Raw genomic sequence first — 25451 nt, 5'->3', positions numbered from 1 at the left:
TGTTAACTTTTTGTTCTTAACTCATTTAACCTTGTTTCGTTATTTACTTGTTAACTTTTTGTTCTTAACTCATTTAACCTTGTTTCTTTATTTACTTGTTAACTTTTTGTTCTTAACTCATTTAACCTTGTTTCGTTATTTACTTGTTAACTTTTTGTTCTTAACTCATTTAACCTTTTTTCGTTATTTACTTGTTAACTTTTTGTTCTTAACTCATTTAACCTTGTTTCGTTATTTACTTGCTTGTTTAACTTTTTTTTCAACTTAACAAAATAAAACAGTTGAATTTATCCTTTGAGTATTGTTCATCTAATCTTTACAGAGTTTTTCCAAAACACTTTCAAACATTCAGATCTGTCTTTCATTTTCTTCTTGAAACCTCATGAACGGTGAACTAAAAACTCTGGAACATGGTTTGAAACACTGAAATTGTTTCAGCTGAAACTGGCAAAGTCACACGTGCGTGTGTGAGTGTCACAGGTGATATGGTGTCACTAGTCCGGTCATCATGTTCAGGCTCATTCACTCCAGAATCATTTAGGCCAAATCTTTAAAACTGTGTCATTGCACACACATTTCAATCACACAAATGCAGGATTAATTATTTGCAGTATTTTATCTGATTTATTATGAGAATGTCATGCCTGATCATTTGTACCCACAACATCAAAAATGGGGGCAAAAGGGAGGAGATCGCGTTTAATCGATTATAACACGAGGTCAGAAATATAAGTGCTGACATGAGTAGTGTCCAGTGTTGGGTAAGTTACTTTAAATTAGTAACTTAGTTACATTACTAGTTACTTCTATCAAAAGTAACTCAGTTACTTCAAGTTACTCGTTACTTTCAGAGTAACTAGTTACTAGGGAAAGTAACTTTGGTTTTACTCAGAATTCTCTTGTTAATGTGTTGCTTCCGTAACTGGATACCCAGCAAGATTGCCAGTCTTCTAGCTTGCTTACTTGCCACAAGTGCACTGTGCCACCTACCAATAGAAAGGAAAAAATAATGTGCACATTTCCACGAGAGAAATCCCACACCTGATTCTATCCTAGCCTGCTTTTTACATCCAACACAAAAACTGCAGTCGTGGTGCTTTCGATTGTACTCAGAACTCGGAAATTCTGCCTTCTGAATAGGAAGATGTAGGTAACACCAGACTGCAGATGAGCTGCATACAGAGCTGGACTGGGACAAAAAAATCGTCCCGGGCATTTTGACTAGAGACCGGCCCACCATTACAGGAAAAATCATAAAGCCTTTGAATGAAAACAAACGCTCTTGTGACAGTGATGTACACTGTTATGATGGTATATATGTATCAATCTATCAATCGTTTGTTGCAAGACTCAGATAATTATTTTTTTAAAAGTGAGACATTTTAAATGAGAATAAGAAAGTATTTCCTTGTGCCCCCCTCTCCCTGTTAATGCCCTACCTGCCCCCCTGGCAACACTTTGCTAGACCCGCCCCTGCACAGTTACCAGCTGTCAGCTACTTAGAAAAGGATCCTGGTGTTATTAGTCTCTCAGAAACAGTTCATAACTTCCCTTCAACTCATTCATGTCACCTAAAAGGTAAACCTGTTTCTCCATCACAGCTCTGATGATTCAGTAAGGACATCTCCTGGTTTCATCTTCATGTTTCCCTCTCATCACATAACCAAACCGACATCATGACCAGCAGCTTTACAGCTGTGGCTCCAGCAAACATCAGCTGATACTAGAAAGTAATATTAAATAAATTCTAACAACAGCTGATCAAGCTTAAAAGTGCTGCTGTTGTTTAGCGCGACATCCGCTGGTTTCCTCTTTCTGGCGCAAAGTGGGAGATAAACTAACGAGAGAGAAAAGCCGATCAGCTGATCATTGATCAGTTTCATGACTGAAGTAGAAACAGGAGAGGGAGGGTGAAAGGATGAGAGAAGAAGAGGCAGCTGTGCAGCAAAGACACAGAATAACTCCAGCTTTGTGTCTTTTTCATTGTAGCTGAAGTCCGGGACAAACTGTTCCTTTTCACCTCAATACGAAACGTAATATTTTCTCTGAATACGAGACGATTCCATTTTTTACGGGACGGTTGGCAACTCTAATAATTAAGCTTATGAACAAAATAAAGTTCAACATCAGTAACCAAAGCAGACGTGACGCCAGACCACCAACCTCTGACTCTCTCCCCCACCGATGTAGGAGCGGTGCTGAGCAGGATCAATGTCCACAAGGCTGCAGGTCCTGATGGCATCCCCGGGCGTGTTCTCAGAGCGTGTCCTGGGGAGCTTGCAGGAGTGCTGACAGACATAATCAACCTGTCCTTGGCCCACGCTGTGGTACCGGCCTGCTTCAAATCCACCTCCATCGTCCCGATACCCAAAAACTCCAACCCATCTAGCCTCAATGACTACCACCCAGTAGCACTCACCCCCATCATCACTAAGTGCTTAGAGCAGCTGGTCCTAGCACACTTCAAATCCTGTCTCCCCCCCCACCCTGGACCCCCACCAATTCGCATACCGCCAGAACAGGACCACAGAGGATGCAGTCTCCATCGCACTGCACTCTGTCCTCTCACACCTGGACAACAACAACACCTACGCCAGAATGCTGTTTATAGACTTCAGTTCAGCATTCAATACAACCCTCCCCTCACAACTCATCAGGAAACTGACAGACCTGGGCATCAGTTCCCTCATCTGCAAATGGTTACTGGACTTCCTGACCAACCGCCCCCAACATGTCCGGCTGGTTAACCGCTGCTCATCTACAATCACGATGAACACCGGTGTACCACAAGGCTGTGTGTTGAGCCCTTTCCTCTACTCCCTCTTCCCCCACGACTGCAGACCTGCTGATGGTTCCAACACCATCATTAAGTTTGCAGATGACACCACGGTGATTGGCCTCATCAGTGACAACGATGTTATAGAATATTCACAACATACCTCATACCGTGTACATTATAACATACCATAATAGACCCATTTCTGTAATATACTTACATATCTATATTATTGCTAATATATATTGTAATATATCTATATCACTAAAGCACTTCTGGATGGATGCAAACTGCATTTCGTTGCCCTGTACCTGTGCATGTGCAATGACAATAAAGTTCAATTCAATTCAATTTTATTTATATAGCGCCAAATCACAACAAAAGTCGCCTCAAGGCGCTTCATAGATACAGAGAAAAACCCAACAATCATATGACCCCCTATGAGCAAGCACTTTGGCGACAGTGGGAAGGAAAAACTCCCTTTTAACAGGAAGAAACCTCCGGCAGAACCAGGCTCAGGGAGGGGCGGCCATCTGCTGCGACCGGTTGGGGTGAGAGAAGGAAGACAGGATAAAAGACATGCTGTGGAAGAGAGACAGAGGTTAATAACAGATATGATTCAATGCAGAGAGGTCTATTAATACATAGTGAGTGAGAAAGGTGACTGGAAAGGAAAAACTCAATGCATCTTGGGAATCCCCCGGCAGCCTACGTCTTTTTGAGTAAAGGTTTAACTACAGCCAGCTTGAAGACCTGTGGTACATAGCCGATTATTAGAGATAGGTTGATCATATTTAAGATCGAAGAATTAATTAATGGCAGGACTTCTTTGAGCAGTTTTGTAGGAATGGGGTCTAAAAGACACGTTGATGGTTTGGAGGAAGTAATTATTGAAGTTAACTCAGAAAGATCAATTGGAGAAAAAGAGTCTAACTTAACATCAATGGTACTAAGAGTAGCTGTAGATAATATTACATCTGTGGGATGATTACTGTTAATTTTTTCTCTAATGATAAAAATTTCATTTGTGAAGAAGTTCATGAAGTCATTACTAGTTAACGTTAAAGGGATGGTTGGCTCAACAGAGCTCTGACTGTTTGTCAGCCTGGCTACAGTGCTGAAGAGAAACCTGGGGTTGTTCTTATTTTCTTCAATCAGTGATGAATAGTAAGATGTTCTGGCTTTGCGGAGGGCTTTCTTATAAAGCAGCAAACTATTTCTCCAGGCTAAATGATGATCCTCTAAATTTGTGACACGCCATTTCCTCTCCAGATTACGAGTCATCTGCTTTAGGGTACGTGTTTGAGAATTATACCACGGAGTCAGGTACTTCTGATTAGAGACCTTAGTTTTCACAGGAGCTACAGTATCCAGAGTCGTACGTAGTGAGGAGGTGAAATTATTAACAAGATAATCGACCTCTGTTGGGGTAGCGTTCAGATAGCTGCTCTGCTCTGTGTTGGTACAGGGCATTGAAGATGATAACAGTGGGTGGATTATATTCTTAAACTTAGTTACAGCGCTTTCAGAAAGACATCTACTTTGATAAAATCTACTCTCCACCGCTGTGTAATCAATTATTGTAAATGTAAATGTTATCAGGAAATGATCAGACAGGAGAGGGTTTTCAGGAAACACTGTTAAATGTTCAGTTTCTATGCCATATGTTAAAACAAGATCTAGAGTGTGATTAAAGTGGTGGGTGGGTTCTTTTACATTTTGAGAGAAGCCAGTTGAGTCTAATAACAGACTAAATGCCATGTTGAGGCTGTCATTTTTAGCATCTACATGGATGTTAAAATCACCCACAATAATTATTTTATTTGAGCTCAGAACTAAATTAGATATAAAGTCTGAGAAATCAGACAGAAACTCTGTGTAAGGCCCAGGTGGACGATAGATGATAACAAGTAAGTCTGGTTTCTGAGTTTCACAGCTGGGGTGGACAATGTTAAGCATCAGGCTTTTAAATGAATTAAAAGTCTGTCTTGGTCTTTCATTAATTAATAGGCTGGTGTGAAAAATTGCTGCCACACCGCCCCCTCGGCCTGTGCTTCGAGGTTTCTGGTAGTTAGAATGACTCGGGGGTGTTGATTCATTTAAACTAACATAATCATCCTGCTGCAACCAGGTTTCTGTAAGGCAGAGTAAATCAATTTGTTGATCAATTATTAAGTCATGTACTAACAGAGACTTGGAGGAGAGAGACCTAATATTTAATAATCCACATTTCACTGTTTTACTCTTTGGTTCAGATGTGGATACTGTACTGTTCTTTATTTGTAATTGTTTATGTTTAAGTTGTTTGTTGCTGGTTTTTAGTTTGTTTTTTGTCTTTTTGGAAGCTTTGGAAGTTCCTGGGAGTCCACATCTCCGAGGATCTCACCTAGACGACCAACTGCTCCAAGCTGGTCAAGAAGGCTCACCAGCGCCTCTTCTTCTTGAGGACTCTGAGGAAGAACCACCTGTCCTCAGACATCCTGGTGAACTTCTATCGTTGCACCATCGAGAGCATCCTGACCAACTGTATAACAGTCTGGTACGGGAACTGCTCTGCCTCGGACCGGAAGGCGTTGCAGAGGGTCGTGAAAACTGCCCAGCGCATCGCCGGAGCACCACTTCCTGCCATAAAGGACATCTACAGGAAGCGGTGTCTGAAAAGGGCTGGGAAAATCATCAGAGACCCCAGTCACCCATCACATGGACTCTTCACCCTCCTGCCCTCTGGGAGGCGCTACAGGAGCCGCCGGACTAAGACCACCAGGTACCGGAACAGCTTCTTCCCCACAGCTGTCAGACTCCTGAACTCTGCCTCCTGACATCTGACCCACGTTAACACATGGACTGGACATACACACACCACAACCACCTACACACACACACACAATGGACAACTGTACCCTCAAACACACAATAATAACATGGACTGAACCACCACTCACAACCACTAGCACTTTATATAGCCTCTGTAGGAATTATATCTCACTTATCTTAACTGCACTACTGTATAGCTCTGTGTAAATAATCATTCTGTACATTCGATAATTTTTAATCCTACAACTGTTTATAACCTGCATAGTTCCCATTTCTGTATAGCTGTATATCTCAGATTTCTGTAAAGTTATTTATTTCATATTCTGTACAGTTTTTCATATTTATATCCTGTTCATAGCCTGTACATAGCTTGTACTCACTACAGCCTGTACATACTTATAGTTATAGAATATTCACAACATACCTCATACCGTGTACATTATAACATACCATAATAGACCCATTTCTGTAATATACTTACATATCTATATTATTGCTAATATATATTGTAATATATCTATATCACTAAAGCACTTCTGGATGGATGCAAACTGCATTTCGTTGCCCTGTACCTGTGCATGTGCAATGACAATAAAGTTGAATTCTATTCTATTCTATTCTAACATAGCACCCACCCAGCTGTATAGAAACTCCGTCATGCTAGCTAGCACGCAGTACGAAAAAGTCAGCATAACGAAAATAAACTCCACCTAAACTTGGTTCATATCTGACCCAGATGGACTGCAGGTCATAACTTCTTACCTGAAGTTCAGTTCACCTGACACTCTCGGACCGGCGGCCGCTTCGGGTCTCTCCTCCTGCCTCCCTTTTCCTTCATCCACCTGCTGGCCTCCACCACTTGCTAATGTTATTGAATCTGTGGAAGCTCCGCGATAGCCACCACACGAAGTAACGAATAACGAGCCCATTTAAATCCCAGTAACGAGTAACGCGTTCCCGGTTTTGGCATAATAACTAGTTACCGTGTTCGTTACCACAATAATAACGTAGTTACTGTAACGCGTTACTTAATAACGCGTTAGTCCCAACACTGGTAGTGTCCACAGAAACCTCTGAATCTCAGCTAAAAGCTCATGTAAACCATGTCTAGAAACACCAAACAAAGCAAAGACACCAGACAGTTAAAAGAGCAGTTACGTCACCATGAATCTGTGGACAGGTAATATCCATATCTTGATTTATGATTTTCTGGAGTTAAATGGGAACCAAAGCATATTTTCAAAGGTGTTATATGCTATAAAATACTTTTAAAAATTAGGTGAGGGAAATAAAAAATCTATTTTTCTATGTTTGAGTCACAGTAACTTTGACACAGTAGCATCTGCAGTAATATTTACAGCTCTGATGACATCTCACCAGCAATGTTCCTTCTAATGTTTCACGTGTCTGAGCGAACACACAAACTCCCTGAGCGGACACTTGGACCACTGTGAGCAACGGCAGACGTGTGCGCTGTGGTCACGCCAGCATCAAATCCATCCAAGTTACATGTTTATTAAAATAATCAAATTACAGCGTTTACATTTATGTTAGACTACTTTAAATTAACTGCTTTAGCCCACTTACAATGAAAATTTAAAAAAATCTTGTTCATGACCTGTAGCATGTTAACACTATTGGAAGGAAAAATAACTTGAACTCCAATTTTGAAAACACAACTTTCTTTCTTTCTTTCTTTTATAAAGCTCTGACTTGTATAATGAGTCTGTGGTCTGGGAGAGAGTCTGTAACTCTGTCTGCAAAATACAGTAAATAATGACCAATGCTGGGCAATTAATTATATAGTTACTTCTTCAAGAAAGTTACTGAGTTTTGCAAACAAAGTTTTTTGCAGCTGTTTACCTAAAAATGCAGCCAAGGCGTTTTTTAAAAAAAAATAAAAAAAAATAAACATTTCAAACTATTTACAGAACAATCAGCTGTTCTGCATCAAATCTGATGCCACACAAATTATTTGTGCCACTCCAAAAAATAATTTCTGTCCACTATGAGATGAAGGAGAACAACAGCCTGATACCTGCAGGCCTGACAGCAGCAGATGCATCACTGCTGTAACACCTGTAACATTCAGCAGTCGCCTCATTGTTCTGACACACACAACAAAACTACTGACTACACTACACACTAACTACACACTAACTACACAAGATTTGTGCTAAATATGGCAAATCTCTCACATCTCAAACACGCCGTCACTCCTAAAACTTCCCCCTCCCTAAACCACTAAATGCCATGTTGCCATATCATTTTTTGATTGGTCGACATGGTACATTTTTCGACCAATAGGAAAGGCTGGGGTTTTTGGTTTTCTTTTTGCTCACAGGCGGAAAGAGCTTTCCAGCGTTTTCCTTATAAAACAACGTTTTTACAGTTTCTTCCCGCAATAAATATAAAAACCAAACATTGCATATATTCTTTTTATCATAACTCTGGTTTTACGTGGCCGATCAACACAATTTAAAAACTGGTATAAAGTCCACACTTTTTCCGTTAATTCTTCCGTCTGTCCTGCTCACATCTCCAATGGTTGTACACGTTGTCATTAACGTGGCTTCACTCCACATCAGCCGCTTTGCTCGCTAAAACACCGGTGTCGGCACATAAGGACGCTGTCATAGCCTGTCAGCAACGTTGATTAGCTGCGTATATACGAATGTGAATCGCATTCTTGGCTGGACTATGGGATAAGGTGACATCGTTCTGTTCCCATACAGGAGCAGCCAGTCACTTACTGACTAACACTGCAAAACAGAATTGTTAACGTATTTACTTTAATTTCAATTCAGGTTAGATTTTTTTTGTGCGCAACACAGATTTTTTGTGCGCAGAGACGTGCCAGCAGTGCGCAATTGCGCACGCGCGCAGCTTAGAGGGAACATTGCTCACCAGTGTTAGCTTTGACACCAAGACTGTTTACACAGAGTTTGTAATTGCAGAGAAATACATTTATTTTGGTCATTTCCTTTTCGAGCAGGAAGCTCACCCTTCTTGTTATACCCTTTAGATGAATACAGAGTTTTTAATTAAATACATATTCTTTAAATAATGTTCCCTTTCATAAAAAGTAGGATAATTAAAAAAAAACAAAACATTTATTATAGCTCTGTCACGTAGAAAAAAACGGTCTTTTTTCTGTGGTCTGTTATATAACATTAGGGGTGTTCGTGGCAATTAACTTTTTAATCGACTAAGCGGGTCAAGTAAGAAACACTTAAATATTAAGTTAAATTTGAAAACTGTTTAAATTTGAAAACTGTTTTAAAAAACAATATCTCCCCATTCCACATTCCAAAATGTCATGTGACAATCTGATTGGCTTAGGAGTGATGATGTCACAAGGATCTTTGATCCTTTGAAGTTTTTCCTTAAATAGGGGTGAGAAACAGAAATTTTTAGTTCGTTTCTTCGCAGCCTTTGTGTTAGCAGCTTTCAAACGTTCACTACAGAAAAATTTAGAAACCTCTCAGAGTCATCGGATACAAACGCCAACATGTATCCAAGATTACGGCAACCGAGACAAAAAGATTTCGCCGCCTCTCCTTCCACGCGTGGCCGGCCAATTTCTCCAAATGGCCTCTTCTCCATCCAAAAGGCTTTACAGGAGAGTAGAAATGAAAACAACCATCTCCAGAACAAAATTCGACAAATTGAAGAAGAAAAAGTTCACCTGGAGAAGAAGTGCTTACAAATGGAAGCACAAAACAAACACCTGGAAGAAACACTACAGCGCCAGCCCGACATCAACATTATTAATGAGGGCTGGGGGATCAAGTTTGCTCAAGCCAGAGAGCAGATTGTATTCCTCATCAAAGAAAACAAGAAAAAGAGCGCTGAAGTTAAAGAAATGTCCGAGCAGCTTCAAGGCAGGAAAGCGACGATTGATAAGCTAGAGTGGGATCTCCAATACATGGACCAACAGAATCACCTGCTCCAAAGAAAGCTTGATGAAGCTGAAGAAAAAAAGAAAGAAGTCCTCCAACAGAAGGAAGAACAGGACACAAAGCAAAAAGACCTGCAGCGCGAACTCCAGGGCATGCAGGACAAGTACACAATGGTGAAGGTAAGGTTGGACCAAACACTGCGCCAAAATAAAGACCTTCAAGAGAAACAGCAAAAGCAAGAAAGACTGGCAGAAGAAAAGTGCATCATCAAGGACTTTGAGAGTAAAAATCAAAAGTTGCAAGAATTCTGTAATGAACTGAAGGTCAAAACAAGTGAGCTGGAGGGAGAAAAGGAAACACTGGAACAACGATGCTCACACATGCAGAAAAGGATCGATCACATGGCCAAAAACAACTCAGAGCTCATTAAGGGGATATTGTTGGAATTCAACAACTTGAAGCGGGAAAACACAGAAATGCAGGTCCAAAAGCAAAAGCAAGACAAAATGCATGAAGACCTGCAGTGTACGCTCCGCAATATCCAGAAAAGAAATGAGCAGCTAGAAGGCCTGCACAAAGAAGATCAACTGAGAAATGCAGACCTGCAGAAGGCAAAGCTGACACAGGAGGCAACATCCAAAGAGCTCAAAGAACAGCTTGAAGAAACACGAGCAACATTAGAACAGGTGGAACAAACATGCAAGAAACTGGAGAAGCAGAACACAGAAACCATCGATGAGTTGAGAACCCTCATCCTGGACAAAAAGGCGCTCGTGGAAAAGTCCATGAAAAAGAAGAAAAGATTCTTCAGCTTTTTCCGGAAGAGGGACAATACTGCTTCTTCAACTGATGTAGCCTCGTCTTGCTCCACCTCTGTTCACCCCCCCAACCAGTCCCGGCAGTTGACTGCCCCCTCCTGAGCCTGGTTCTGCCGGAGGTTTCTGCCCGTTTAAAGGCAGTTTTTCCTCCCCACTGTCGCCTAGTGCTTGCTCAGAGGGGATTGTTGGGGTTTTCGCTCCTCTACCTTGTTTCGTTATTTACTTGTTAACTTTTTGTTCTTAACTCATTTAACCTTGTTTTGTTATTTACTTGTTAACTTTTTGTTCTTAACTCATTTAACCTTGTTTCGTTATTTACTTGTTAACTTTTTGTTCTTAACTCATTTAACCTTTTTTCGTTATTTACTTGTTAACTTTTTGTTCTTAACTCATTTAACCTTGTTTCGTTATTTACTTGCTTGTTTAACTTTTTTTTCAACTTAACAAAATAAAACAGTTGAATTTATCCTTTGAGTATTGTTCATCTAATCTTTACAGAGTTTTTCCAAAACACTTTCAAACATTCAGATCTGTCTTTCATTTTCTTCTTGAAACCTCATGAACGGTGAACTAAAAACTCTGGAACATGGTTTGAAACACTGAAATTGTTTCAGCTGAAACTGGCAAAGTCACACGTGCGTGTGTGAGTGTCACAGGTGATATGGTGTCACTAGTCCGGTCATCATGTTCAGGCTCATTCACTCCAGAATCATTTAGGCCAAATCTTTAAAACTGTGTCATTGCACACACATTTCAATCACACAAATGCAGGATTAATTATTTGCAGTATTTTATCTGATTTATTATGAGAATGTCATGCCTGATCATTTGTACCCACAACATCAAAAATGGGGGCAAAAGGGAGGAGATCGCGTTTAATCGATTATAACACGAGGTCAGAAATATAAGTGCTGACATGAGTAGTGTCCAGTGTTGGGTAAGTTACTTTAAATTAGTAACTTAGTTACATTACTAGTTACTTCTATCAAAAGTAACTCAGTTACTTCAAGTTACTCGTTACTTTCAGAGTAACTAGTTACTAGGGAAAGTAACTTTGGTTTTACTCAGAATTCTCTTGTTAATGTGTTGCTTCCGTAACTGGATACCCAGCAAGATTGCCAGTCTTCTAGCTTGCTTACTTGCCACAAGTGCACTGTGCCACCTACCAATAGAAAGGAAAAAATAATGTGCACATTTCCACGAGAGAAATCCCACACCTGATTCTATCCTAGCCTGCTTTTTACATCCAACACAAAAACTGCAGTCGTGGTGCTTTCGATTGTACTCAGAACTCGGAACTTCTGCCTTCTGAATAGGAAGATGTAGGTAACACCAGACTGCAGATGAGCTGCATACAGAGCTGGACTGGGACAAAAAAATCGTCCCGGGCATTTTGACTAGAGACCGGCCCACCATTACAGGAAAAACCATAAAGCCTTTGAATGAAAACAAACGCTCTTGTGACAGTGATGTACACTGTTATGATGGTATATATGTATCAATCTATCAATCGTTTGTTGCAAGACTCAGATAATTATTTTTTTAAAAGTGAGACATTTTAAATGAGAATAAGAAAGTATTTCCTTGTGCCCCCCTCTCCCTGTTAATGCCCTACCTGCCCCCCTGGCAACACTTTGCTAGACCCGCCCCTGCACAGTTACCAGCTGTCAGCTACTTAGAAAAGGATCCTGGTGTTATTAGTCTCTCAGAAACAGTTCATAACTTCCCTTCAACTCATTCATGTCACCTAAAAGGTAAACCTGTTTCTCCATCACAGCTCTGATGATTCAGTAAGGACATCTCCTGGTTTCATCTTCATGTTTCCCTCTCATCACATAACCAAACCGACATCATGACCAGCAGCTTTACAGCTGTGGCTCCAGCAAACATCAGCTGATACTAGAAAGTAATATTAAATAAATTCTAACAACAGCTGATCAAGCTTAAAAGTGCTGCTGTTGTTTAGCGCGACATCCGCTGGTTTCCTCTTTCTGGCGCAAAGTGGGAAATAAACTAACGAGAGAGAAAAGCCGATCAGCTGATCATTGATCAGTTTCATGACTGAAGTAGAAACAGGAGAGGGAGGGGAGAGGATGAGAGAAGAAGAGGCAGCTGTGCAGCAAAGACACAGAATAACTCCAGCTTTGTGTCTTTTTCATTGTAGCTGAAGTCCGGGACAAACTGTTCCTTTTCACCTCAATACGAAACGTAATATTTTCTCTGAATACGAGACGATTCCGTTTTTTACGGGACGGTTGGCAACTCTAATAATTAACCTTATGAACAAAATAAAGTTCAACATCAGTAACCAAAGCAGACGTGACGCCAGACCACCAACCTCTGACTCTCTCCCCCACCGATGTAGGAGCGGTGCTGAGCAGGATCAATGTCCACAAGGCTGCAGGTCCTGATGGCATCCCCGGGCGTGTTCTCAGAGCGTGTTCTGGGGAGCTTGCAGGAGTGCTCACAGACATATTCAACCTGTCCTTGGCCCACGCTGTGGTACCGGCCTGCTTCAAATCCACCTCCATCGTCCCGATACCCAAAAACTCCAACCCATCCAGCCTCAATGACTACCGCCCAGTAGCACTCACCCCCATCATCACTAAGTGCTTAGAGCAGCTGGTCCTAGCACACTTCAAATCCTGTCTCCCCCCCCACCCTGGACCCCCACCAATTCGCATACCGCCAGAACAGGAGCACAGAGGATGCAGTCTCCATCGCACTGCACTCTGTCCTCTCACACCTGGACAACAACAACACCTACGCCAGAATGCTGTTTATAGACTTCAGTTCAGCATTCAATACAACCCTCCCCTCACAACTCATCAGGAAACTGACAGACCTGGGCATCAGTTCCCTCATCTGCAAATGGTTACTGGACTTCCTGACCAACCGCCCCCAACATGTCCGGCTGGATAACCGCTGCTCATCTACAATCACGATGAACACCGGTGTACCACAAGGCTGTGTGATGAGCCCTTTCCTCTACTCCCTCTTCCCCCACGACTGCAGACCTGCTGATGGTTCCAACACCATCATTAAGTTTGCAGATGACACCACGGTGATTGGCCTCATCAGTGACAACGATGAGGCCGCCTACAGGGAGGAGGTGGATCGTCTGGCTGAGTGGTGCGACGGAAACAACCTGCTGCTTAACACCGAGAAGACCAAGGAGCTCATCGTGGACTACAGGAGGAATGCTGACCCACATCCACCCATCCACATTAAGGGGACGGCTGTGGAGCGTGTGAGCAGCTTCAAGTTCCTGGGAGTCCACATCTCCGAGGATCTCACCTGGACGACCAACTGCTCCAAGCTGGTCAAGAAGGCTCACCAGCGCCTCTTCTTCTTGAGGACTCTGAGGAAGAACCACCTGTCCTCAGACATCCTGGTGAACTTCTATCGTTGCACCATCGAGAGCATCCTGACCAACTGTATAACAGTCTGGTACGGGAACTGCTCTGCCTCGGACCGGAAGGCGTTGCAGAGGGTCGTGAAAACTGCCCAGTGCATCGCCGGAGCACCACTTCCTGCCATAAAGGACATCTACAGGAAGCGGTGTCTGAAAAGGGCTGGGAAAATCATCAGAGACCCCAGTCACCCATCACATGGACTCTTCACCCTCCTGCCCTCTGGGAGGCGCTACAGGAGCCGCCGGACTAAGACCACCAGGTACCGGAACAGCTTCTTCCCCACAGCTGTCAGACTCCTGAACTCTGCCTCCTGACATCTGACCCACGTTAACACATGGACTGGACATACACACACCACAACCACCTACACACACACACACAATGGACAACTGTACCCTCAAACACACAATAATAACATGGACTGAACCACCACTCACAACCACTAGCACTTTATATAGCCTCTGTAGGAATTATATCTCACTTATCTTAACTGCACTACTGTATAGCTCTGTGTAAATAATCATTCTGTACATTCGATAATTTTTAATCCTACAACTGTTTATAACCTGCATAGTTCCCATTTCTGTATAGCTGTATATCTCAGATTTCTGTAAAGTTATTTATTTCATATTCTGTACAGTTTTTCATATTTATATCCTGTTCATAGCCTGTACATAGCTTGTACTCACTACAGCCTGTACATACTTATAGTTATAGAATATTCACAACATACCTCATACCGTGTACATTATAACATACCATAATAGACCCATTTCTGTAATATACTTACATATCTATATTATTGCTAATATATATTGTAATATATCTATATCACTAAAGCACTTCTGGATGGATGCAAACTGCATTTCGTTGCCCTGTACCTGTGCATGTGCAATGACAATAAAGTTGAATTCTATTCTATTCTATTCTAACATAGCACCCACCCAGCTGTATAGAAACTCCGTCATGCTAGCTAGCACGCAGTACGAAAAAGTTAGCATAACGAAAATAAACTCCACCTAAACTTGGTTCATATCTGACCCAGATGGACTGCAGGTCATAACTTCTTACCTGAAGTTCAGTTCACCTGACACTCTCGGACCGGCGGCCGCTTCGGGTCTCTCCTCCTGCCTCCCTTTTCCTTCATGCACCTGCTGCCTCCACCACTTGCTAATGTTATTGAATCTGTGGAAGCTCCGCGATAGCCACCACACGAAGTAACGAATAACGAGCCCATTTAAATCCCAGTAACGAGTAACGCGTTCCCGGTTTTGGCATAATAACTAGTTACCGTGTTCGTTACCACAATAATAACGTAGTTACTGTAACGCGTTACTTAATAACGCGTTAGTCCCAACACTGGTAGTGTCCACAGAAACCTCTGAATCTCAGCTAAAAGCTCATGTAAACCATGTCTAGAAACACCAAACAAAGCAAAGACACCAGACAGTTAAAAGAGCAGTTACGTCACCATGAATCTGTGGACAGGTAATATCCATATCTTGATTTATGATTTTCTGGAGTTAAATGGGAACCAAAGCATATTTTCAAAGGTGTTATATGCTATAAAATACTTTTAAAAATTAGGTGAGGGAAATAAAAAATCTATTTTTCTATGTTTGAGTCACAGTAACTTTGACACAGTAGCATCTGCAGTAATATTTACAGCTCTGATGACATCTCACCAGCAATGTTCCTTCTAATGTTTCACGTGTCTGAGCAAACACACAAACTCCCTGAGCGGACACTTGGACCACTGCGAGCAACGGCAGACGTGTGCGCTGTGGTCACGCCAGCATCAAATCCATCCAAGTTACATGCTTTATTAAAATAATCAAATTACAGCGTTTACATTTATGTTAGACTACTTTAAATTAACTGCTTTAGCCCACTTACAATGAAAATTTAAAAAAAATCTTGTTCATGACCTGTAGCATGTTAACACTATTGGAAGGAAAAATAACTTGAACTCCAATTTTGAAAACACAACTTTCTTTCTTTCTTTCTTTTTCTTTTTTTTATAAAGCTCTGACTTGTATAATGAGTCTGTGGTCTGGGAGAGAGTCTGTAACTCTGTCTGCAAAATACAGTAAATAATGACCAATGCTGGGCAATTAATTATATAGTTACTTCTTCAAGAAAGTTACTGAGTTTTGCAAACAAAGTTTTTTGCAGCTGTTTACCTAAAAATGCAGCCAAGGCGTTTTTTAAAAAAAATAAAAAAAAATAAACATTTCAAACTATTTACAGAACAATCAGCTGTTCTGCATCAAATCTGATGCCACACAAATTATTTGTGCCACTCCAAAAAATAATTTCTGTCCACTATGAGATGAAGGAGAACAACAGCCTGATACCTGCAGGCCTGACAGCAGCAGATGCATCACTGCTGTAACACCTGTAACATTCAGCAGTCGCCTCATTGTTCTGACACACACAACAAAACTACTGACTACACTACACACTAACTACACACTAACTATACACTAACTACACAAGATTTGTGCTAAACGTGGCAAATCTCTCACATCTCAAACACGCCGTCACTCCTAAAACTTCCCCCTCCCTAAACCACTAAATGCCATGTTGCCATATCATTTTTTGATTGGTCGACATGGTACATTTTTCGACCAATAGGAAAGGCTGGGGTTTTTGGTTTTCTTTTTGCTCACAGGCGGAAAGAGCTTTCCAGCGTTTTCCTTATAAAACAACGTTTTTACAGTTTCTTCCCGCAATAAATATAAAAACCAAACATTGCATATATTCTTTTTATCATAACTCTGGTTTTACGTGGCCGATCAACACAATTTAAAAACTGGTATAAAGTCCACACTTTTTCCGTTAATTCTTCCGTCTGTCCTGCTCACATCTCCAATGGTTGTACACGTTGTCATTAACGTGGCTTCACTCCACATCAGCCGCTTTGCTCGCTAAAACACCGGTGTCGGCACATAAGGACGCTGTCATAGCCTGTCAGCAACGTTGATTAGCTGCGTATATACGAATGTGAATCGCATTCTTGGCTGGACTATGGGATAAGGTGACATCGTTCTGTTCCCATACAGGAGCAGCCAGTCACTTACTGACTAACACTGCAAAACAGAATTGTTAACGTATTTACTTTAATTTCAATTCAGGTTAGATTTTTTTTGTGCGCAACACAGATTTTTTGTGCGCAGAGACGTGCCAGCAGTGCGCAATTGCGCACGCGCGCAGCTTAGAGGGAACATTGCTCACCAGTGTTAGCTTCATTTTGACACCAAGACTGTTTACACAGAGTTTGTAATTGCAGAGAAATACATTTATTTTGGTCATTTCCTTTTCGAGCAGGAAGCTCACCCTTCTTGTTATACCCTTTAGATGAATACAGAGTTTTTAATTAAATACATATTCTTTAAATAATGTTCCCTTTCATAAAAAGTAGGATAATTAAAAAAACCAAAACATTTATTATAGCTCTGTCACGTAGAAAAAAACGGTCTTTTTTCTGTGGTCTGTTATATAACATTAGGGGTGTTCGTGGCAATTAACTTTTTAATCGACTAAGCGGGTCAAGTAAGAAACACTTAAATATTAAGTTAAATTTGAAAACTGTTTAAATTTGAAAACTGTTTAAAAAACAATATCTCCCCATTCCACATTCCAAAATGTCATGTGACAATCTGATTGGCTTAGGAGTGATGATGTCACAAGGATCTTTGATCCTTTGAAGTTTTTCCTTAAATAGGGGTGAGAAACAGAAATTTTTAGTTCGTTTCTTCGCAGCCTTTGTGTTAGCAGCTTTCAAACGTTCACTACAGAAAAATTTAGAAACCTCTCAGAGTCATCGGATACAAACGCCAACATGTATCCAAGATTACGGCAACCGAGACAAAAAGATTTCGCCGCCTCTCCTTCCACGCGTGGCCGGCCAATTTCTCCAAATGGCCTCTTCTCCATCCAAAAGGCATTACAGGAGAGTAGAAATGAAAACAACCATCTCCAGAACAAAATTCGACAAATTGAAGAAGAAAAAGTTCACCTGGAGAAGAAGTGCTTACAAATGGAAGCACAAAACAAACACCTGGAAGAAACACTACAGCGCCAGCCCGACATCAACATTATTAATGAGGGCTGGGGGATCAAGTTTGCTCAAGCCAGAGAGCAGATTGTATTCCTCATCAAAGAAAACAAGAAAAAGAGCGCTGAAGTTAAAGAAATGTCCGAGCAGCTTCAAGGCAGGAAAGCGACGATTGATAAGCTAGAGTGGGATCTCCAATACATGGACCAACAGAATCACCTGCTCCAAAGAAAGCTTGATGAAGCTGAAGAAAAAAAGAAAGAAGTCCTCCAACAGAAGGAAGAACAGGACACAAAGCAAAAAGACCTGCAGCGCGAACTCCAGGGCATGCAGGACAAGTACACAATGGTGAAGGTAAGGTTGGACCAAACACTGCGCCAAAATAAAGACCTTCAAGAGAAACAGCAAAAGCAAGAAAGGCTGGCAGAAGAAAAGTGCATCATCAAGGACTTTGAGAGTAAAAATCAAAAGTTGCAAGAATTCTGTAATGAACTGAAGGTCAAAACAAGTGAGCTGGAGGGAGAAAAGGAAACACTGGAACAACGATGCTCACACATGCAGAAAAGGATCGATCACATGGCCAAAAACAACTCAGAGCTCATTAAGGGGATATTGTTGGAATTCAACAACTTAAAGCGGGAAAACACAGAAATGCAGGCGCAAAAGCAAAAGCAAGACAAAATGCATGAAGACCTGCAGTGTACGCTCCGCAATATCCAGAAAAGAAATGAGCAGCTAGAAGGCCTGCACAAAGAAGATCAACTGAGAAATGCAGACCTGCAGAAGGCAAAGCTGACACAGGAGGCAACATCCAAAGAGCTCAAAGAACAGCTTGAAGAAACACGAGCAACATTAGAACAGGTGGAACAAACATGCAAGAAACTGGAGAAGCAGAACACAGAAACCATCGATGAGTTGAGAACCCTCATCCTGGACAAAAAGGCGCTCGTGGAAAAGTCCATGAAAAAGAAGAAAAGATTCTTCAGCTTTTTCCGGAAGAGGGACAATACTGCTTCTTCAACTGATGTAGCCTCGTCTTGCTCCACCTCTGTTCACCCCCCCAACCAGTCCCGGCAGTTGACTGCCCCCTCCTGAGCCTGGTTCTGCCGGAGGTTTCTGCCCGTTTAAAGGCAGTTTTTCCTCCCCACTGTCGCCTAGTGCTTGCTCAGAGGGGATTGTTGGGGTTTTCGCTCCTCTACCTTGTTTCGTTATTTACTTGTTAACTTTTTGTTCTTAACTCATTTAACCTTGTTTCGTTATTTACTTGTTAACTTTTTGTTCTTAACTCATTTAACCTTGTTTCGTTATTTACTTGTTAACTTTTTGTTCTTAACTCATTTAACCTTGTTTCGTTATTTACTTGTTAACTTTTTGTTCTTAACTCATTTAACCTTGTTTCGTTATTTACTTGCTTGTTTAACTTTTTTTTCAACTTAACAAAATAAAACAGTTGAATTTATCCTTTGAGTATTGTTCATCTAATCTTTATAGAGTTTTTCCAAAACACTTTCAAACATTCAGATCTGTCTTTCATTTTCTTCTTGAAACCTCATGAACGGTGAACTAAAAACTCTGGAACATGGTTTGAAACACTGAAATTGTTTCAGCTGAAACTGGCAAAGTCACACGTGCGTGTGTGAGTGTCACAGGTGATATGGTGTCACTAGTCCGGTCATCATGTTCAGGCTCATTCACTCCAGAATCATTTAGGCCAAATCTTTAAAACTGTGTCATTGCACACACATTTCAATCACACAAATGCAGGATTAATTATTTGCAGTATTTTATCTGATTTATTATGAGAATGTCATGCCTGATCATTTGTACCCACAACATCAAAAATGGGGGCAAAAGGGAGGAGATCGCGTTTAATCGATTATAACACGAGGTCAGAAATATAAGTGCTGACATGAGTAGTGTCCAGTGTTGGGTAAGTTACTTTAAATTAGTAACTTAGTTACATTACTAGTTACTTCTATCAAAAGTAACTCAGTTACTTCAAGTTACTCGTTACTTTCAGAGTAACTAGTTACTAGGGAAAGTAACTTTGGTTTTACTCAGAATTCTCTTGTTAATGTGTTGCTTCCGTAACTGGATACCCAGCAAGATTGCCAGTCTTCTAGCTTGCTTACTTGCCACAAGTGCACTGTGCCACCTACCAATAGAAAGGAAAAAATAATGTGCACATTTCCACGAGAGAAATCCCACACCTGATTCTATCCTAGCCTGCTTTTTACATCCAACACAAAAACTGCAGTCGTGGTGCTTTCGATTGTACTCAGAACTCGGAAATTCTGCCTTCTGAATAGGAAGATGTAGGTAACACCAGACTGCAGATGAGCTGCATACAGAGCTGGACTGGGACAAAAAAATCGTCCCGGGCATTTTGACTAGAGACCGGCCCACCATTACAGGAAAAATCATAAAGCCTTTGAATGAAAACAAACGCTCTTGTGACAGTGATGTACACTGTTATGATGGTATATATGTATCAATCTATCAATCGTTTGTTGCAAGACTCAGATAATTATTTTTTTAAAAGTGAGACATTTTAAATGAGAATAAGAAAGTATTTCCTTGTGCCCCCCTCTCCCTGTTAATGCCCTACCTGCCCCCCTGGCAACACTTTGCTAGACCCGCCCCTGCACAGTTACCAGCTGTCAGCTACTTAGAAAAGGATCCTGGTGTTATTAGTCTCTCAGAAACAGTTCATAACTTCCCTTCAACTCATTCATGTCACCTAAAAGGTAAACCTGTTTCTCCATCACAGCTCTGATGATTCAGTAAGGACATCTCCTGGTTTCATCTTCATGTTTCCCTCTCATCACATAACCAAACCGACATCATGACCAGCAGCTTTACAGCTGTGGCTCCAGCAAACATCAGCTGATACTAGAAAGTAATATTAAATAAATTCTAACAACAGCTGATCAAGCTTAAAAGTGCTGCTGTTGTTTAGCGCGACATCCGCTGGTTTCCTCTTTCTGGCGCAAAGTGGGAGATAAACTAACGAGAGAGAAAAGCCGATCAGCTGATCATTGATCAGTTTCATGATTGAAGGAGAAACAGGAGAGGGAGGGTGAGAGGATGAGAGAAGAAGAGGCAGCTGTGCAGCAAAGACACAGAATAACTCCAGCTTTGTGTCTTTTTCATTGTAGCTGAAGTCCGGGACAAACTGTTCCTTTTCACCTCAATACGAAACGTAATATTTTCTCTGAATACGAGACGATTCCGTTTTTTACGGGACGGTTGGCAACTCTAATAATTAACCTTATGAACAAAATAAAGTTCAACATCAGTAACCAAAGCAGACGTGACGCCAGACCACCAACCTCTGACTCTCTCCCCCACCGATGTAGGAGCGGTGCTGAGCAGGATCAATGTCCACAAGGCTGCAGGTCCTGATGGCATCCCCGCGCGTGTTCTCAGAGCGTGTTCTGGGGAGCTTGCAGGAGTGCTGACAGACATATTCAACCTGTCCTTGGCCCACGCTGTGGTACCGGCCTGCTTCAAATCCACCTCCATCGTCCCGATACCCAAAAACTCCAACCCATCTTGCCTCAATGACTACCGCCCAGTAGCACTCACCCCCATCATCACTAAGTGCTTAGAGCAGCTGGTCCTAGCACACTTCAAATCCTGTCTCCCCCCCCACCCTGGACCCCCACCAATTCGCATACCGCCAGAACAGGAGCACAGAGGATGCAGTCTCCATCGCACTGCACTCTGTCCTCTCACACCTGGACAACAACAACACCTACGCCAGAATGCTGTTTATAGACTTCAGTTCAGCGTTCAATACAACCCTCCCCTCACAACTCATCAGGAAACTGACAGACCTGGGCATCAGTTCCCTCATCTGCAAATGGTTACTGGACTTCCTGACCAACCGCCCCCAACATGTCCGGCTGGATAACCGCTGCTCATCTACAATCACGATGAACACCGGTGTACCACAAGGCTGTGTGATGAGCCCTTTCCTCTACTCCCTCTTCACCCACGACTGCAGACCTGCTGATGGTTCCAACACCATCATTAAGTTTGCAGATGACACCACGGTGATTGGCCTCATCAGTGACAACGATGAGGCCGCCTACAGGGAGGAGGTGGATCGTCTGGCTGAGTGGTGCGACGGAAACAACCTGCTGCTTAACACCGAGAAGACCAAGGAGCTCATCGTGGACTACAGGAGGAATGCTGACCCACATCCACCCATCCACATTAAGGGGACGGCTGTGGAGCGTGTGAGCAGCTTCAAGTTCCTGGGAGTCCACATCTCCGAGGATCTCACCTGGACGACCAACTGCTCCAAGCTGGTCAAGAAGGCTCACCAGCGCCTCTTCTTCTTGAGGACTCTGAGGAAGAACCACCTGTCCTCAGACATCCTGGTGAACTTCTATCGTTGCACCATCGAGAGCATCCTGACCAACTGTATAACAGTCTGGTACGGGAACTGCTCTGCCTCGGACCGGAAGGCGTTGCAGAGGGTCGTGAAAACTGCCCAGCGCATCGCCGGAGCACCACTTCCTGCCATAAAGGACATCTACAGGAAGCGGTGTCTGAAAAGGGCTGGGAAAATCATCAGAGACCCCAGTCACCCATCACATGGACTCTTCACCCTCCTGCCCTCTGGGAGGCGCTACAGGAGTCGCCGGACTAAGACCACCAGGTACCGGAACAGCTTCTTCCCCACAGCTGTCAGACTCCTGAACTCTGCCTCCTGACATCTGACCCACGTTAACACATGGACTGGACATACACACACCACAACCACCTACACACACACACACAATGGACAACTGTACCCTCAAACACACAATAATAACATGGACTGAACCACCACTCACAACCACTAGCACTTTATATAGCCTCTGTAGGAATTATATCTCACTTATCTTAACTGCACTACTGTATAGCTCTGTGTAAATAATCATTCTGTACATTCGATAATTTTTAATCCTACAACTGTTTATAACCTGCATAGTTCCCATTTCTGTATAGCTGTATATCTCAGATTTCTGTAAAGTTATTTATTTCATATTCTGTACAGTTTTTCATATTTATATCCTGTTCATAGCCTGTACATAGCTTGTACTCACTACAGCCTGTACATACTTATAGTTATAGAATATTCACAACATACCTCATACCGTGTACATTATACAGTTTTTCTCAAATGCTAAAACACATGTCACAAACGTTACCACCAGGTCCCCCAATGTCCAAACACAACACCCTTCTCTAAAGCTACATAAACACAACCACACCTTCCCACTGCAAAACTCAAACTCCCACACCAAGAGAGCAGCTCGAAGCTGTCAAAACTGTAAACACTATACACAGCATTACACACTACAGCAAAACAATTGAAAACACAATGCTCAATTTGTGAGAAGGTTCTTTGGTTCATAACTGCCAATGCATATTTTTATAAACTGTACAGTAACGGATCGTCATAGAACCCTGCAGAGGATTAGGCATTTAGATTTGTGAGTTTCACATGAAGACTATAAATCTATAAAAACATCCTGCATGTACGTACACTACTGTAACACAACTCAATGCAAAAACAGAATCTATCGCACACAACAGTACTCTCGGAAACATGATCAGGGTGTGAAGTCTTTTTTATTGTCTACACGGTCTTTTTACAGTATTACACACAGTCACTGTGCGGCATCATGTCGCCGAGCTGCATTGGGCCACATCACCTCATCCACATCACAGGCTATATTGTCCCTTGCTAGGCACCGCGGGAAAAATGCCCTGGAATGGCGAATCCATCCCTGGAAGGCCTCCACTGGGATGTCAGCACAGGCCAGCTCCATTGCCCGTACGAGGTTCTCTCTTGTGTATGGCTGTCTGTCATACACCTTCCATCTCCATGATGAGAAGAACTCCTCTATAGGGTTCAGGAAAGGGGAGTAGGGTGGCAGACAGACGTTCAAAAAGTGGTCACTGTTGGTGGTGAACCACTCTGTGATTTGGTGTGTTTTGTGGAAGCGGACGTTGTCCCAAATGATCACATACATGTGATGTGCTAGCCTAGGATGGTGTTGTTGACGGTCCAGGAGGATGTCTTTTAGCTCCTCTAGGAAGGTGAGGAGACGTTGTAAGACCCAAGGACAGCATGCTGGTGGACAAGTCCCTCCGTACCCATAGCTGCACAAAGAGTAATATTACCCCCCCGTTGGCCAGGAACCTCAGTGATGGCTCTTTGGCCAATGATGTTACGGCCTCTTCGCCTTCGTTTCTGGAGGTTGAAGCCAGCCTCATCCAGGAAGAGGTACTCATGGGGTCTGGCCATCGCGTCCAACTGCATTATCCTCTGAACATGGAAAAGCGTACAGGTGTTCAGAACGGTCAATCAGGTAGCACAGTATTGTCCAGAAGTAATGTAGGCCACTAAGCAACACAGTATGTCCACTAACTGTACTGTGGACATGGATGTATACGTACTTGCACATACTCGTAACGTTGTTCTATGTGTCGCGCAGAGTTGCGCTCAAAGGGAACCCTGTAGACCTGTTTCATCCTCATCTGTTGGCGCCGGAGAACTCGGTCTATTGTGGACACGCTGACAGCATCAATGTTCTCAAAGTTTACATTATCTGCAATGACTTTGTCTCTGATCTCTCGGAGTCTAATGCAGTTGTTCTCACGGACCATATCTGCAATGAGGGTTTCTTGTGCCGCTGTGAATATGGCAACCCTCCCACCTCTATGTGGCATCCTTTCAGCTCTAAAGAAAGAAACATGTGTTGTCAATTGACTGATTTATATGTAAAACTACATGTAAAGTAACAGACCACTTTCACAGGCCTGTAAAACTGTAGTGTGACAAAGAAAGCAATAGCGTACTATACCTGTTGTGTTGTCTAAATGCCTTGATAATGGTGGCCACGGTGAACCTACTCAGGTTTGGATGTACTCTTCGTCCCGCTTCAGCCATTGTCATGCCATGGCCAATGACATGATCAATTACTGTTGCTCGCATATCATCTGTTATGATGGTGCGAGGTTGTCTTCTTCTCCCACCTGGACCTTCTCCTCTCTCTTGTTGGCCTCCTTCTCTTCCTCCTCTACTCCGAACTCCTCTTCTTCTTAGGCCTTCACCTCTTCCTCCTCTGATCTCAACCCCTCTTCGGCCTGCAGCGCTTCTCCTTCCGCACACTCGAATGCCTTCATCCATTGTGATTGTTTGGCATCTTCACCAAACTATGCTTTTATAGGTGGGGTCACATCATTAGCAACAGGTGTCTTCAATTTTGAGTCGTTGTGTGTAGTGACTGACGCCAGGTGTGTTCCCTGTGTTCAAAGATTGGTGACTGTGGCAAGCATTTTGCATCACATGGGCTTTCATTTGAGAATATGAGCAGAGTTGTTTTGCAACATGTGTTTTAGCAAGGAAAAATGTGTTTAGATTTATGAGTACAGAGGGTTGTGTTTTGTGAATTGTGTCTTCATGTGACATGTGTTTATGGTACTGGAATATGGTGGCTACATTTAGTAAATGTGTTTAGACTACTGGTCATTTGGGTTACAGGATTGGCTTTTGTGTTTTAACATTTGAGAAAAACTGTACTGGCCCACTCACATCCTGGGCCATCTGATCTCAGGAATTCGCATGATAGGGTGGGGCCAGGTTTCACAATAAACTCACCC

The sequence above is a fragment of the Perissodus microlepis genome, chromosome 1 (assembly GCF_051167445.1).
Source record: "Perissodus microlepis isolate ML-2025 ecotype Zambia chromosome 1, ASM5116744v1, whole genome shotgun sequence".
Taxonomy (NCBI): domain Eukaryota; kingdom Metazoa; phylum Chordata; class Actinopteri; order Cichliformes; family Cichlidae; genus Perissodus; species Perissodus microlepis.
Note: the sequence above shows the minus strand (reverse complement) of the source record.